This window comes from Xenopus laevis, chromosome 6S (genome assembly GCF_017654675.1).
Source record: "Xenopus laevis strain J_2021 chromosome 6S, Xenopus_laevis_v10.1, whole genome shotgun sequence".
Lineage (NCBI taxonomy): Eukaryota > Metazoa > Chordata > Amphibia > Anura > Pipidae > Xenopus > Xenopus laevis.
In genome coordinates, this window is record NC_054382.1 from 7,192,954 (window position 1) to 7,207,413 (window position 14,460).

A 14,460-nucleotide genomic window follows, 5' to 3' on the forward strand; every position below is an offset into this window, starting at 1 on the left:
TGGGCCCCTGAGAAGCATTCATTTGGAATCTGCCACTGGGTAGAGGCAAAACCAAGGGACTTGCTGGAGGGGGGGACTTATTAAATATATGCAGATGTGAATCAACTGATTTCAATCTCTGTCTGATAACTGTGAGTTGTATCTGAAAATCTGTCAGATATTTGGACCTGGCACCCCCTTCTGATGTTATTGAAGGGCCACTCCCAGCATCCTGCTTGTCAGAGGTGCTGGGGGTTGTACATTGACAACTCATGGGGGGCCCTGGTTGCTGACTCAGGTCTAAATGCTTAAATAATCTGAATTAAATCACATTGCATGTGGATGTTAGTGGAAAGTGACTTCTGAGACAGCGACAAACCCTTTCTATAAGATTATGGAACATTGTAGAGCTGACAAGCCTTTGTACGAGGGGTTTGAGATGAGTGAGCAATAGGCGTGTTCTCTCGAGTTAGTGAGAGGGGACTCAGTGGTTACACCTCCGTGCAGACATACAAACATACTCTCTATTTGTCAGAGGAATTTCTATTCCCCGCAGGCAGATGTATCACACAAACAAGGATTTGGCAACAAGGTGCATGCTGGGAAACTGGAAATGTTGAGCAATTTATTGGGGTTTCAGCCAGAGAGGGGCTCAGGCCAAAAGTACTCAAATGAGCAAAGTAATAGTCTGGCTACATGTAAAGCGCTGATTCCTGTAATTTTATCCACATTTACCTCTCCAGTAAGAATTAGGCCTCTGGAGGGCACATATCACTGGCATGTCTACTAATTACTCTCCATCCCTCTATCAATCTCTCTCTCTCTTATCTATCCATCAACTATCATCTATCTCTGTGCCTCTCTGTCTATCCATCTATCTATCATCTATCTATTAATCTATCCATCCATATATCCACTATCTCTCTATCATCTATTAGTCATCTCTCTATCATCTATCTATCTATCTATCTATCTATCTATCTATCTATCTATCTATCTATCTATCTATCTATCTATCTATCATCTGTATCTATCTATCTATCTATCTATCTATCTATCTATCTATCTATCTATCTATCTATCTATCTATCTATCTATCTATCTATCTATCTATCTATCTTTCTATCTTTCTATCTATCTTATCTATCGTTCTATCTATCTATCTATCTATCTATCTTTCTATCGTTCTATCTATCGTTCTATCTATCGTTCTATCGTTCTATCGGTCTATCGTTCTATCGTTCTATCTATCGTTCTATCTATCTATCTATCTATCGTTCTATCTATCTATCTATCATAATCCATATATGTATCCTCTCTCTCTTTCTATCAAATCATCTCTCTCTCTCTCTCTCTCTCTCTCTCTCTCTCTCTCTCTCTATCTGTCTATCCATCATCTAGCTAGTTATTTTCTCTTTATATACAGAATGTATTTTCTATATTCAGATCTCACTCTCTGAATTTGATATTCAAATGACTCCCTCAGTGTGGGGGTCAGATACCCAGGACAGTGTAAGTGCAGTACAAGGTTAGGACATAACTATTTATATTTTGTTGGGGAAATCTCAGCAAATCTAATTCGGTTCTTGAATCTCTTTCCTAAATGAAACTGAGAATACTGACCGATAACTAAGCCAAATAACCTTAGCAACCAGAAAGCAGACTGTTTGTGAAGCTAGCAGTTTGAATGCTGAACTGGAATATTTCAGAGCAGAAAGAAATTGGATTAAAAGCAGATTAATATTATTAATAAAGGGAATAAATCTGAAACTATACAGAATATCCCATCTTGCTGTGAGCCCCCCCCCCCCCCCCCAGTGTGTGACAGGTTAGATGTGTTATAGCAGGTGCTGGTTTAATAGAACAGAGGCTCCCAAATTATGAAGCTGCACCTGCCCCCCAGGGTGACCTATAAACTGAAGGAAAATTAGGGTGAGATTTGAGGAGCTCCTGGAAGCTTGACCCCAAGGGCCAAAAGAACTGGTTTTAAGGGGTCAACCAACTGGACCTGCAGGACTGCATTTGTCATTAAAGTGCAACTCCCAGCACCCACCCACAGCCAAAGGGAGTTGTAATATAACTGCAGCTGTAGGGCTATAGGACTGTGACTCCCAATTAATATACATAATATACAATCTGCTTCTGCCTTGCCCCTGACCCCGCTACCATGGCAGCATTTAAGGCTATTTAGGGACAGATTTGTAGTTGAAACTTATTTGATTGGCAGTGGCACTGGTACAATAATGTTGTTATATATATATATATATTATATGCCTGAAGCCTTATTAGTAGGCATTGGTTAGGCACCTCCCAAATCTTGCTGCACTCAACACTTGTACCCCAGCCTGGCACAGAGTTCTGCATTTGTGGCTAGCGGCAGGCACAGAGGCACATTCCCATTGTGACCAGCAGAAGATTATTTGCACTTAGAATATTAGCTGAGAATTTATCCGTGTGCTAAAGGTACGGCACATTCTATAACCCCAAGACAGTTACACCCTTGGGCAGGCGCCCAGTCCTCCCCACTCCTTACTCTCTGCATGAAAAGCTCCGCTCATGTAAGAAATCTGTACAGTATATGTATCTAATATGTGCTGCACTTGCTCTCGTCCAACTACAATTCTCATCATTTGCTGGTGTTTGAGGGTACTGGGATTTGTAGTATAACAGCCAAAAAGCCACATATTAAAAGTAAATTCTTTAATACAGTGGGTTAGAGCCCCATGATCTGCAGAGCCTCGAGTTAAACATTACTAAGATCTGGATTGGGTTAAGGTGGCCATACTCGGAGAGGTGGGCAATATCGGGCTGATCCGATCGTGGGCCCTAGGGCCCAATGATCGGATCGTAACGGTGGCTTTACGGGCAGTCGGATCGCGGGACCGCATCAACGAACAGATGCGGCCGCGATCCGACGGGATTTTTAGTCCCATCCGATCGAGATCTGGCCGACTTTCAGCCAGATCTCGATCAGGGGGGCCCTCATACACGGGCCAATAAGCTGCCGACTCTGTCTGTCGGCAGCTTTTATCAACCCGTGTATGGCCACCTTTAGTAACTGCATGACTGTATCTTGTATCTACTGCCATTAACACTTTCCATAGGTTCTTAAGTATAAATTGTACTTATATTCATTTATATGCATGATCTATAAAGTAATATAAATAATTAGCCATCAGGGTTTTGTAAGGTACCCGTTGTAAGCAGCAGTCCTGCCCTGCTTTATGGCTGAGATTCTAGCTATCTGTATAACAGAGCATTCTGTCCCAGTGGCTGCACAGATCCTATCTGATCCCCATTGTAAGCAGCAGTCCTGTCCTGCTTTATGGCAGCTGAGATTCTAGCTATCTGTATAACAGAACATTCTGTCCCAGTGGCTGCACAGATCCTATCTGATCCCCATTGTAAGCAGCAGTCCAGCCCTGCTTTATGGCAGCTGAGATTCTAGCTATCTGTATAACAGAGCATTCTATCCCAGTGGCTGCACAGATCCTATGTGATCCCCATTTGAAGCAGCAGTCCTGTCCTGCTTTATGGCAGCTGAGATTCTAGCTATCTGTATAACAGAGCATTCTGTCCCAGTGGCTGCACAGATCCTATCTGATCCCCACTGTAAGCAGCAGTCCTGTCCTGCTTTATGGCAGCTGAGATTCTAGCTATCTGTATAACAGAGCATTCTGTCCCAGTGGCTGCACAGATCCTATCTGATCCCCACTGTAAGCAGCAGTCCTGTCCTGCTTTATGGCAGCTGAGATTCTAGCTATCTGTATAACAGAGCATTCTGTCCCAGTGGCTGCACAGATCTTATCTGATCCCCATTGGAAGCAGCAGTCCTGTCTTGCTTTATGGCTGAGTGTTACTGTCAATGAATTCAAAGCTGCTGTGAAAAAATCTAAATAACTCAAAAACTACAAATAATAAAAAATGAAAACCAATTGCAAATTGTCTCAGAATTTTACTCTCTACCTCATAAGGTGAACAACCCCATTAAGTTTCTTTATATCTGGCTGGTCTCTAATGAGTACTTGTATAGTTGCTTCTTATGGTTCATTAGAAGGGGCTGAGCTTGTGTCTTATTTCAACCTCAGCTGCCGCTGTATTAAATGAAGCTGTAAATATTCTGGGTTACAACAAAGGGTTTTTTTCTACAAATATTGTGTTGGTTATAAAACTCCCCCCGTGTGTACAGAGTTGGGCTATTCTAGCAGTGATGTCACAATCTCTGCTGTCAGTGATGTCACTATTAAGGATGACAACTTGCCGTTGCTGGAGCTGTAGGTGGAGTTGCTGTTCCTGTAGTGCCTGTGCTTATGATTATCATGGGAGGTTAAGTTAAGTACAACTTATCTCTAGAGCTTTTCTGATTGATTATTTCTCCATGGCTCAGTAGTAAATACTCAATACGAAGGTTTATCTCAAAGCCATTCAGTTGAGGCACCTCCACCCAACAAATCTCTGCTGCTCTTCCCCTAGGGGGAACAGTACCGTATTGTTTGCTAATGGGTGTCAGGCCTAGCCCATGGGCCGGACGTGGAATCATATGGATTAAGTTCAGTTTCACTACAGAATCACCTGTAAAGAACCTGCCAACACGCCCAGCTGAGTCTGTCAAATGCCAATGTGACATTCATTTTAAGCAAACAACCCCCCCTTCTCCTCCTCCTCCCTCTCCTGACGATCCAAGGCCTATTATTTGTCAGGCAAGGCTCCATGGCAACAGTTGTCATGATGTTTAAGGGGCGGGGCCTGCCAGTAAAATGAAAGCAATCAGGTCAGGGTGACAGCTGGGTAAAACGGAAAGCTCCGACAGGGTGCGGCGGGGGTCAATCTCAATCCATTCTGCCGCTAAAATGTTTATTTTCCAACATCATTCCAAATTCTGTAAATATGTGGGAAATAGGTACTAAGAGTAAATAGTGCAAAGAAAGTTTCCTTTGACTTTAGAATTAAATCCCAGTTAAAACACTGCATTCACTCAGCATTGTCTCAAGCTCCCCTCACCTACTGGTGCAGACATCTGACTCCTACTACATGTCAGGGTCTTAAAGGAGAACTAAAGCCTAACTAAAGAAGTAGCTAGAAATGTTGCACATGATGTTTTGTGCTTCTGTACCAGCCCAAGGCAACCACAGCCCTTTAGCAGTAAAGATCTGTGTCTCCAAAGATGCCCCAGTAGCTCCCCATCTTCTTTTCTGCTGATTCACTGCACATGCTCTGTGCTGCTGTCACTTACTGAGCTTAGGGACCCACTCACAATATACAGTACACATAGAATAGAAATGTCACAATATAAGGCTGATTAGTAATTAATACACATAATTACTACATGGCAGCACAGAAACCAGTGCAATTAGCATCAGAATTGAATAATCAGCAAACCTGTAGCATCAGCTTATATTACAGCCAGGGAAGCTCATTTTCTGCTGGATAATTAGTGACGAGCCCTAAGCTTAGCTTCTCAACAGCCAATCAGAGCCCACTGAGCATGTGAGTGTCACAGACACTTTCCAAGATGGTGACCCCCTGTGACAAGTTTGAAGTCCTGGATCATTGCTGCTATTGACAAGCTCAAACTTTAGCCTCGTGCAATAAGTTCACTATATAAAATATGGCATTTTTAGCCTCATTCATTTGTAGGGTTTAGTTCTTCTTTAAATGCAGCAAGGGTGGGGGCACATACTAATAAACTTAAATATCTGAAATATTTTCCTAATTATGAGTGATATATGCCAAAAAATGTATATATACAGCCGCAATACTGTACTAAGCGGTATTGTCAAGCTTGCATGGAAGAACCTGCAAACATTACAGCTATTTTATCAATTGTATCTGATCAGTCTAGGGCAACGTTTGAGTTCATCCTGAAATACCAGATTGCTGGGAGTGAGATTTGCTTGACTTGACAGCAGTTTTGTGTCCTATAAATCTCAGCCGCCGTTTATAGTTTAAGTGGAGCCAGGCTGGAACAGGTTGGGGAACTTGTGATTCCTTCCTGCACTTTGAGGATCAAAATCCCCCATGGTCTAAAGCTCCCCATAGACGCGACAATTCTACTTGCCGAACGACCGATTTTAGCGAAGTCCGACCAATCCTTCGAAATTATCGTGCGGTTAGTGGTATTCAAACGATCGTACATCTTACGATTTTTCGGCCGACATCTGTCAGGAAATTGATCGGCCAGGTCAAAAAATCTTTGTCGGTCCCAGTGCAATGTATCTATGTTTGCAGGGCCAAGCAGGCAGCTCCCCTTTGTTTTCCTGGCAAATTGGTCTTTTTAGTTGATGGTAAATTCGAAGATCGTGGTCTCATGATCAGGATCTGATCTTTTAAAAATCTCAACGTCTATGGCCAGCTTAATGTCCTGCTACTCAGAGTGGTGGGTATGGGTATCCATGAGCAGAAGACTTCCATAGGGTGCCATTTACCAGGACCTATCAGGATCTATCTACCCCTCCCCCAGAAAAAATGTTTTAATCAGTGGTGTAACTAGATGTTACTGGGCCCCACAGCAATTGATTTTAGGGGGTTGTCCTGTTTTACAAATATATGTTGAAATTGCTCACTATTTGGCCCTCATTGGGCCCCTCTACCTCGTAGTATGAGTTTTTTTCAAAGGCAATAAACAAAAAAAGTGGTTAACAATACAGGTGAACGTGTTTCTACTGGGGCACTTACTCATAGGCCACTGTTTTTGGTTTATCGCCTTTGAAAAAAACTCATACTTTTTGCTTTTGTATTGTATACATGTACCCACAGACTGGGGTGAATTGTGAGTATTTTTTAATTTCTTTTCTTTATTATACCCATTACTTTACTTTATTATTACTTTTGTGGTAGTGCCATAAACTGGCTTTTTGCACCTTTTCCTTCATTTGTGATACCCCCCCCCCTGCAGCCACAGGGTCTGCTTCCTCTGTAGTTATTCCCCTGGCTTCAATCTCTCTCTTTATCATAAACTACATTGCAGAATTCTCATTGAAGCACAAAACCCTAGCAATATCATTAGGGTGGTAGACCTTGCTGGGATAACATCACTAAAAGTAGAAACCATATTAGGAAAAGGAAGAAGTGTCTCCATTCACATTTACTTCTTTGCACTTATGACCATAGTTTGGCGTAGTTTTGGGGAGGTCATCCTCCCCCAGCATCTCCTGCAGAGATTCCAAGTTTTAATGGCTAGAGGTTTCTCACCAAAGCAAATGGCCTTGTGAAACAATTTCACTTCCAAGTTGTTTGCATAAAACACCATAAAGAGTGGCTGGCAGCCGTACAATAGTACAACACACCATTTAGCAATGACTAAAGGAAGACACAAAAGGAGGGCGAAGCAAATACACACAAGGCACATGGCTATTGTGATGGCTCCTGTTAAGATCTACAAACATCAGTATTGGGGAAGTCAAAAGAGAGAGGCCCCAGTGCGACCCCATGTGTTCTTCAATAACTGTACTCCCTATGTAGTATTTCTCTTTTCTGTAGTCCATAATACAGGTATAGGATCCCTTATCCGGAAACCTGATATCCAGAAAGCTCCGAATTACGGAATGGCTGTCTCGCATAGACTCCATTTTATCCAAATAATCAAAATTTTTAAAAATGATTTCCTTTTTCTGTGTAATAATAAAACAGTAGCTTGTACTTGATCCCAACTGAGATATAATTAATCTTTATTGGAAGCAAAACCAGCCTATTGGGTTTATTTAATGTTTAAATGAATTTCTAGTAGACTTAAGGTATGAAGACCCAAATTACGGAAAGATCCATTATCCGGAAAACCTCAGGTCCCGAGCATTCTGGATAACAGGTCCCATACCTGTACTCTAAGGTAGTGATCCCTAACCAATGGCTCATGAGCAACATGTTGCTCACCAACCCCTTGGATTTGTTCCCACACGGGTGCTTAGTTTTCCTTTTTCCATCTGGCTTGGAGACAAGTTTTGGTTACATAAAAACCATACTCTATGGCCAAACAGAACCTCCTGTAGGCTGTCGGCTTTGAGAAGACATTGGAATCAGTAGATATTTATAAATAGACGTTATTACCCTTTGTTACTGGGTTGAACAATAATTGGGAGTAGGACTTTCAGGGGTCTAAGATTGGACCTTCAGGGGGTCATTGGCTAAATGTTGGAGCTTCAAGTGTTGCTTGAACCAAAACACATTGACAACCACTGCTTTGGGGCAAGGATACTGTATGAGCCGCAAATTCAGGGACACTTCTAATAAACACATGTTCCAGAGCTGCACTGAGAGTTGTTCCATTTAAATGAAACTCAATCATTGCTGCCCTAAGCCGGCCATAGACGCAAAGATCCGATCGTACGAATGATCGTATGATCGGACTTTCCCATCTCCCGACCCGCCACACACGGGACTCTCCTCACACGGTCAAAAAATCGGAGGAATCCTCGATTCGTACAATCTGATCTTTGTGTCTATGGCCGGCTCAACTGTTGAAAATTCCCAGGAATAAATATATCTCATACCAAAAGAAAGACAAAAGAAAGGGGATTACAACATCGCAGGATAATCTGATGTATTTATCTTGCTCTCCCAAAGACAACATTGTACAGATTCCTGCTACATTTCATGAAATTAAGGATATTCATACTCTGCATAATAAATATAATTATATGTCGACTGTTTTCCATGAAAATGTGAGGATTCCACAATTCTTGGATTATTTACCTATGAAGACCCAATATAGTTCATGTTTGTTCCTTTCTCGTGTTTCATACCATTCAGTTGCCTTTATTAGATGGTGTTAAATGAAACTGTCATCTCCTATTTCTTTTGCATCATATTAGAGCTTCAGAATCAGTGGAGTAATCGTTGTCCATTGTCTACATGTTGGTCGTCACCTATGAACCATTGTAATTAAGATGTGGCCTTGCTCAGTCACAGTACATAATACTGAGGGTCACATATTTTGCTTTATCTACACCTGGGAACTCTATTCACCATGAAGCCATATTTAATGGATCTACAGCTCAGAGCCCTGCCTGACTTAGGCCTCTAGTTCAAATTTGATGAAGAACAATTTCTGTAGAACTCAGGAACCTTTATGGCCTACATAACTGACCAGGACTTCTTAACCACTTGAAAACTAGGCATCTAGGCAGGGCAGCCATCAGGGGGGGACAGGGGGGATAGTTGTAGGGGGCCCGAGGGTCAGGGGGCCCGGCCACGCCACACTTTCTTGATTAGCCGGCCCCCCATCTTTCTGAAAGCTGCTGACTTCGGGAAGGCATGGACATTTAAGGGGCCCTGGCCACCAATTTTCTCATAATGTGGGGGAGGGGGCCCTGGCCACCAATTTCTTTTTCTCATGTGGGGTCCTAGCCACCAATATTTTTTAATGGGGGGCCCTGGCCACAAATGTTTTTTTATGGGGGCCCTGACCACCCATATCTTTTTATTTTTTATTAACATGTGGGAACCCGAGCCACCAATATATATTTTCTTTTTTTACTGTGTGGTGGTGGGCAGACCTGTGGGATGGGAGGGCGGACCTGTAGGTGTGGCTTGCGGTGGGTGCAGCCCAGGGGGCCCAGGAAATTTTGTCATATGGGGCCCTGCGATTTCTGATGGCGGTCCTGCATCTAGGGAATATGTGGAATTATTAGGGATGCGCAGAACCCCAGAATCAGTTCAGGATTCAGCCAAATCCAAGTGCTGAACTGAACCTGAACCCTTCAAATTGTGTGGCTTTAGGTCATACAAGTTAAAGAATTTGCTTCATTTCCCCCCTTCCTTATGCCAAATTAGAGTTTGCGTTCAGTTCAGGATAACAAAAAAGTGGATTGAATCCCTATGAATTATCCAATTCTAGCGGATAAACTAGAATGGTAAGTTGGCAGACAGTTGTCCATTCCCATAGAATAGGTCTGTCCAAATTCTGCAGTGGTTCCCTCATACCCTGTAGTAGGTGATTAAATTGCCTAACGAGAGCCCCACTTCCATCCCACTTTGTTTGGGGCCCATTTCTAAGCCCACTGGTGAAATGTAACCATTTACATGAGGCCAAATCACTGTTTTGGTCACCAGTCCTCGGTCAGTATCAGAATACAGGTGCTTCTGAGGGACATTATGAAGGCCAGGCCTATGGCACAATTATTGATTATTAGGCTTGTGGCTAATGATTATTATACGTAATTTAATAGGCAGATGGTTTGAAAGTTGTAAATGGTTTTATGTAATGATTATAGCCCAGGCCCTCCTCCCCAGCCTGGCAAGAAAGAGACCATGAAAGATGATTCTTTTTATTGTTAGAAATGGAATTTGCTGCTATGGGAATGTAAATCTCTAATCCTTGCTAAAATAGCATGTGTATAAGACACCGGTAGAAACCAGTCTGCCAGAGAGGGGGTTACCTTCAAATCACGCAATGTACTGTAGGAATGTGATAACTGAATAATGTGCCCATAATCCTTGGCGATTAAATGGAGCACACCTGGTATTCTTACCTGGGAGAGCTCATGCATCCTGGTGCTTTAAGAAAACATTTCACTATTATTCCTCTAGATTTTACACGATTCTATGAAAAGGCTTCACAGTGCTCAGAGCCAGGGAATAGGGGGCCCTGCACAAAGCAAAAAGCACAATTTAAGGGACATTGAAGAAAATTGCTGTGTTTAATGTCTAACAATAAAAAGTATATTGTAATCACAGGAAAAACTTAACTAGAAAATGAACTAGAAAATAATGGCACATTTCCAGTTGGGTATTAAAAATGCTACATGGTTATTAAGGCATCTCATCTTAGCAACAGGACGCAATTCAGAAGGGCAACTAAATGCTAAGCTAAGGCTTTAAGCCATGTTGTTATACTTTCACCTTATATTAACTGTTAGTATGATAGAGAGTGATATTCGGAGACAATTTGCAATCGGGTTTAATTTTTTATTATTTGTGGTTTTTGAGTTATTTAGCTTTTTATTCAGCGGCTCTCCAGTTTGCAATTTCTGGTTGCTAGGATACAAATTACCCTAGTAACCGTGCATTGATTTGAATAAGAGACTGGAATATGAATAGGAGGGGCATGAATAGAAAGATGAATACTCAAAATAAGGAATAACAATACAATTGTAGTCTTACAGAGCATTTGTTTTTTTTTAGATGGAAAGAGTTTTTTGAAATCTGGAAAGAGTCAGAAAAAGAAGGCAAATAATTCAAAAACGATAAAAAAATAAATAATGTAGACCAATGGAAAAGCTGCTTAGAATTAGCCATCCTATAACTTACTAAAAGTTAATTCAAAGGTGAACTACCCCTTTAATATCCAGAAGGCATCACTTTGGATTGGCGGTTATTTCTGGGTGTGTGGTGGATTATTTTGTATACAAAGGAAACAGTGACGTCAGCTAAAAGTAGCATTTGTACATCCCAGCGAATCCAGAGTTGGACTGGCCCACCGGGATACCAAGAAAACTCCCGGTGGGCCCAGGTGCCAGTGGCCCCTCATTTTGCTAAACATTTGGCCAATTTCATGGTCATTCTTTATTTCTATGAGAACAAAGAGGCTAAATAGATGGAATAATAGATTATAGTATGTAAAGAAAAGAGACCAGGGGAATAGAGGTTGAGTGAGGAGAGGAAGAATAATAGTACCCCTGGTCTAAGGTTTTTGAATGGGCCACTGGTCTAAGTTCTTTTGGATGGGCTCCTGGTCTAAGGTTTTTGCATGGGCTCCTGGTCTAAGTTATTTTGGTGGGCCCCTGGTCTAAGGTTTTTGAATGGGCCACTGGTCTAAGTTCTTTTGGATGGGCCCCTAGTCTAAGGTTTTTGCATGGGCCCTTGGTCTAAGTTATTTTGGGGGGCCCCTGGTTTAAGGTTTTTGGATGGGCCCCTGGTCTAAGTTCTTTTGGTGGGCCCCTGGTCTAAGGTTTTTGGATGGGTCCCTGATCTAAGGCTTTTGGATGGGCCCCTGGTCTAAGGTTTTTGCATGGGCCCCTGGTCTAAATTTTTTTGGTGGGCCCCTGGTCTAAGGTTTTTGGATGGGCCCCTGGTCTAAGTTCTTTTGGTGGGCCCCTGGTTTAAGGTTTTTGGATGGGCCCCTGGTCTAAGGTTTTTGGATGGGCCCCTGGGCGAAGTTCTTTTGGTGGGCCCCGGTCTAAGGTTTTTGGATGGGCCCCTGGTCTAAGGTTTTTGGGTGGCCCAGTCCAACACTGCATGTACCAATGGTGTACAGAGGAACTTGCAGTGCTACTCAACCCAACTCTTCTTTTTTACTTCTTCCTATAGCTTTTTACCTCCTGCCTACAACATCTCACTGTCTGTACCTTACTGTCTCATTATGAGTTCTTCATTGTTTCTCTATTCCTCAATATGAAATAGGAATAAACATATAGACCTTTGTGCTTTCATCCCTTGCTGTATTCACCTACAGGCAGAAGCTCTCTGCTAATACTCAAAACCCTTCTAGAATTCTGTGGCCCATATCATTCAAATTAAAACATTACTTTTCTTGCATCCCAACAATGAAGCTTTGTTCCTTGGTTATTCATTGATGTGTTAAACAGCCAGGTTTATTTTGCAGAAGGTTATCCCTAATATGAAAATTATTATTCCCAATTACAGTAGTAATTTGCTTCCCCAAAGCAGCCAACTTCATGCCAAAGAAAACCTCAAGTGCACAAATTCAATAGGAACATGGTGTACTATTTACAGAGTTCTTGCTAGTGCCCAGTTGATTTTATAAAGAAAGTATTTCTTACATAATCCAGAGGGATCAGAGTGATCCTCAGCCCAACCCAAGTCTTATTTTGCAAAGTGCATATTACTGTCGGATTTCATTGTATTTTCCATTGATTGTCCCTGTAAATTCTTGGATCTTCTTTGATTTTGCTTAGATTGGCCCAGTTCTGTGAGTGTGCACTCAGGCCCCTGAGAGGGGTACCGGGAAGTCTATAGCTGGGAGATAGAATCCCCTCAGGCTGTATTAGTAAAAGTGCCACTAGTGATATCGAACATGTGTAGGAACATTTTGAGAGGCCCCAAGTCTTGTCCAGGAGTCTACTCTATTGGACCTAAAACCATATTCAGGACATGTATGTGTAGGTGCCCCATTTTTCAGAGTAAGGTTGAGTCAATGAAGGCTAAGGAGCTGATTAGTGGAACACATGTACACAGAATAATGGGCTCCAGTGACACAAGCTTGAGTACAGAAGCCTCTGGGAGTAGAAAGCTGAGGTTGAAGAAACCCCAGAGAAGAGGTTGATGAAAGCCTAAAGCCATAAACGCGTTGTTTCATACGATATACGGTGCATGTTTGGCAGGAGATGAACTGACTGATATCGGCAGTAGACATGGAAATCGGTTGGCTTGTCCATCGGTCAGGCCTGCTGAACTGCTGAATCATCAGATACAGGTAGAATTCTATTGTTTCTCTCTGTATATCTGATGAGTCAGCTCTACACGTGTGTGTTAAAACGGATTGACCAGGAAAGATAGTAATTGTTACATCTATGGCCAACTTAAGTTAAGACAAGTTGTATAAGTTAAGACAATGTAACTTAGACAATGCGAAGGAGGACTAGTTAGTAACTAGAGAGCAGAGAGCAGTTCTGAGCAACATTGTAGCAAGAGGTTGTCCCCAAGGCCTGCAGTAAGTAGATGTTTATCTGGCCAGTGTGTAGGGAACCCTTGTGGCACAATTATAGTCTAGAATTAGAATACAGGGAATCCTGAAGATCTTGTGGCTTATTTACTAAACTGGTGCTTTCAACATATATTTCCCCCATGTGGAATATACATATATACACACTCGGGGTTCCAGTGCACAGATTTGTACAACACAACCTGTGCCTGATTAGTAAATGTGGCAGCAACACTTGTGGGTGTTAGTACAAGCTGTGGTATGCGTTGGTGTGGGTGTACCTGTGGGTGCAATTTGGAAAAAGGAGCCCTGGGAATGAGTAAACGTGCCTTCTCTAGGCCTTAAAGCAATGTGGGGTTCATTTGATCACTTTATTTTTATTTCAATAGGCCCCACAGGATGGGTAATTCTATACCAGTTTGCTCCAAACAGTGGATTGTGAGCAACATGTTGTTCTCCAACCCCTTGGATGTTGCTCCCATTGGCCTCAAACCAGGTGCTTATTTTTGAATTCCAGGCTTGGAGACAAGTTTTGGTTGTGTAAAAAACAGGTGTACTGCTAAACAGAGTCTCCTGTAGGCTACCAGTCCACATCTGGGCTACCAAATAACCAATCACAGTCCATAATTGCCACCCCAGGAACATTTTTTGCACGCTTATTTTATGTTGCTCTCCAACTTTGAATGTGGCTCAAGGGTAAAAAGGTTGGTGATTCCTGGTCTGTATTGTAGGTTCATCCATCTTAAGAGTCAACATGAAAACAATATGTGCTCACTTTTATACATTGAACAATTATACAAATAAACAATGGCCCTGATAGGCTCCAGCAGTAATGCCTCGGCAGTGATTTGCCAACAAGTCCATGGGCAATAAAGTGCGTATAT

The 14,460-nt window shown here is 42.2% G+C and overlaps 1 protein-coding gene across 1 annotated transcript in view; it reads left to right on the forward strand.

Moving 5' to 3' along the window:
• The window catches only part of vill.S (villin like S homeolog), a 39,318-nt gene that overhangs the window by 128 nt on the left and 24,730 nt on the right, over positions 1–14,460 (forward strand). The gene's annotated exons all lie outside the window — the stretch shown is intronic.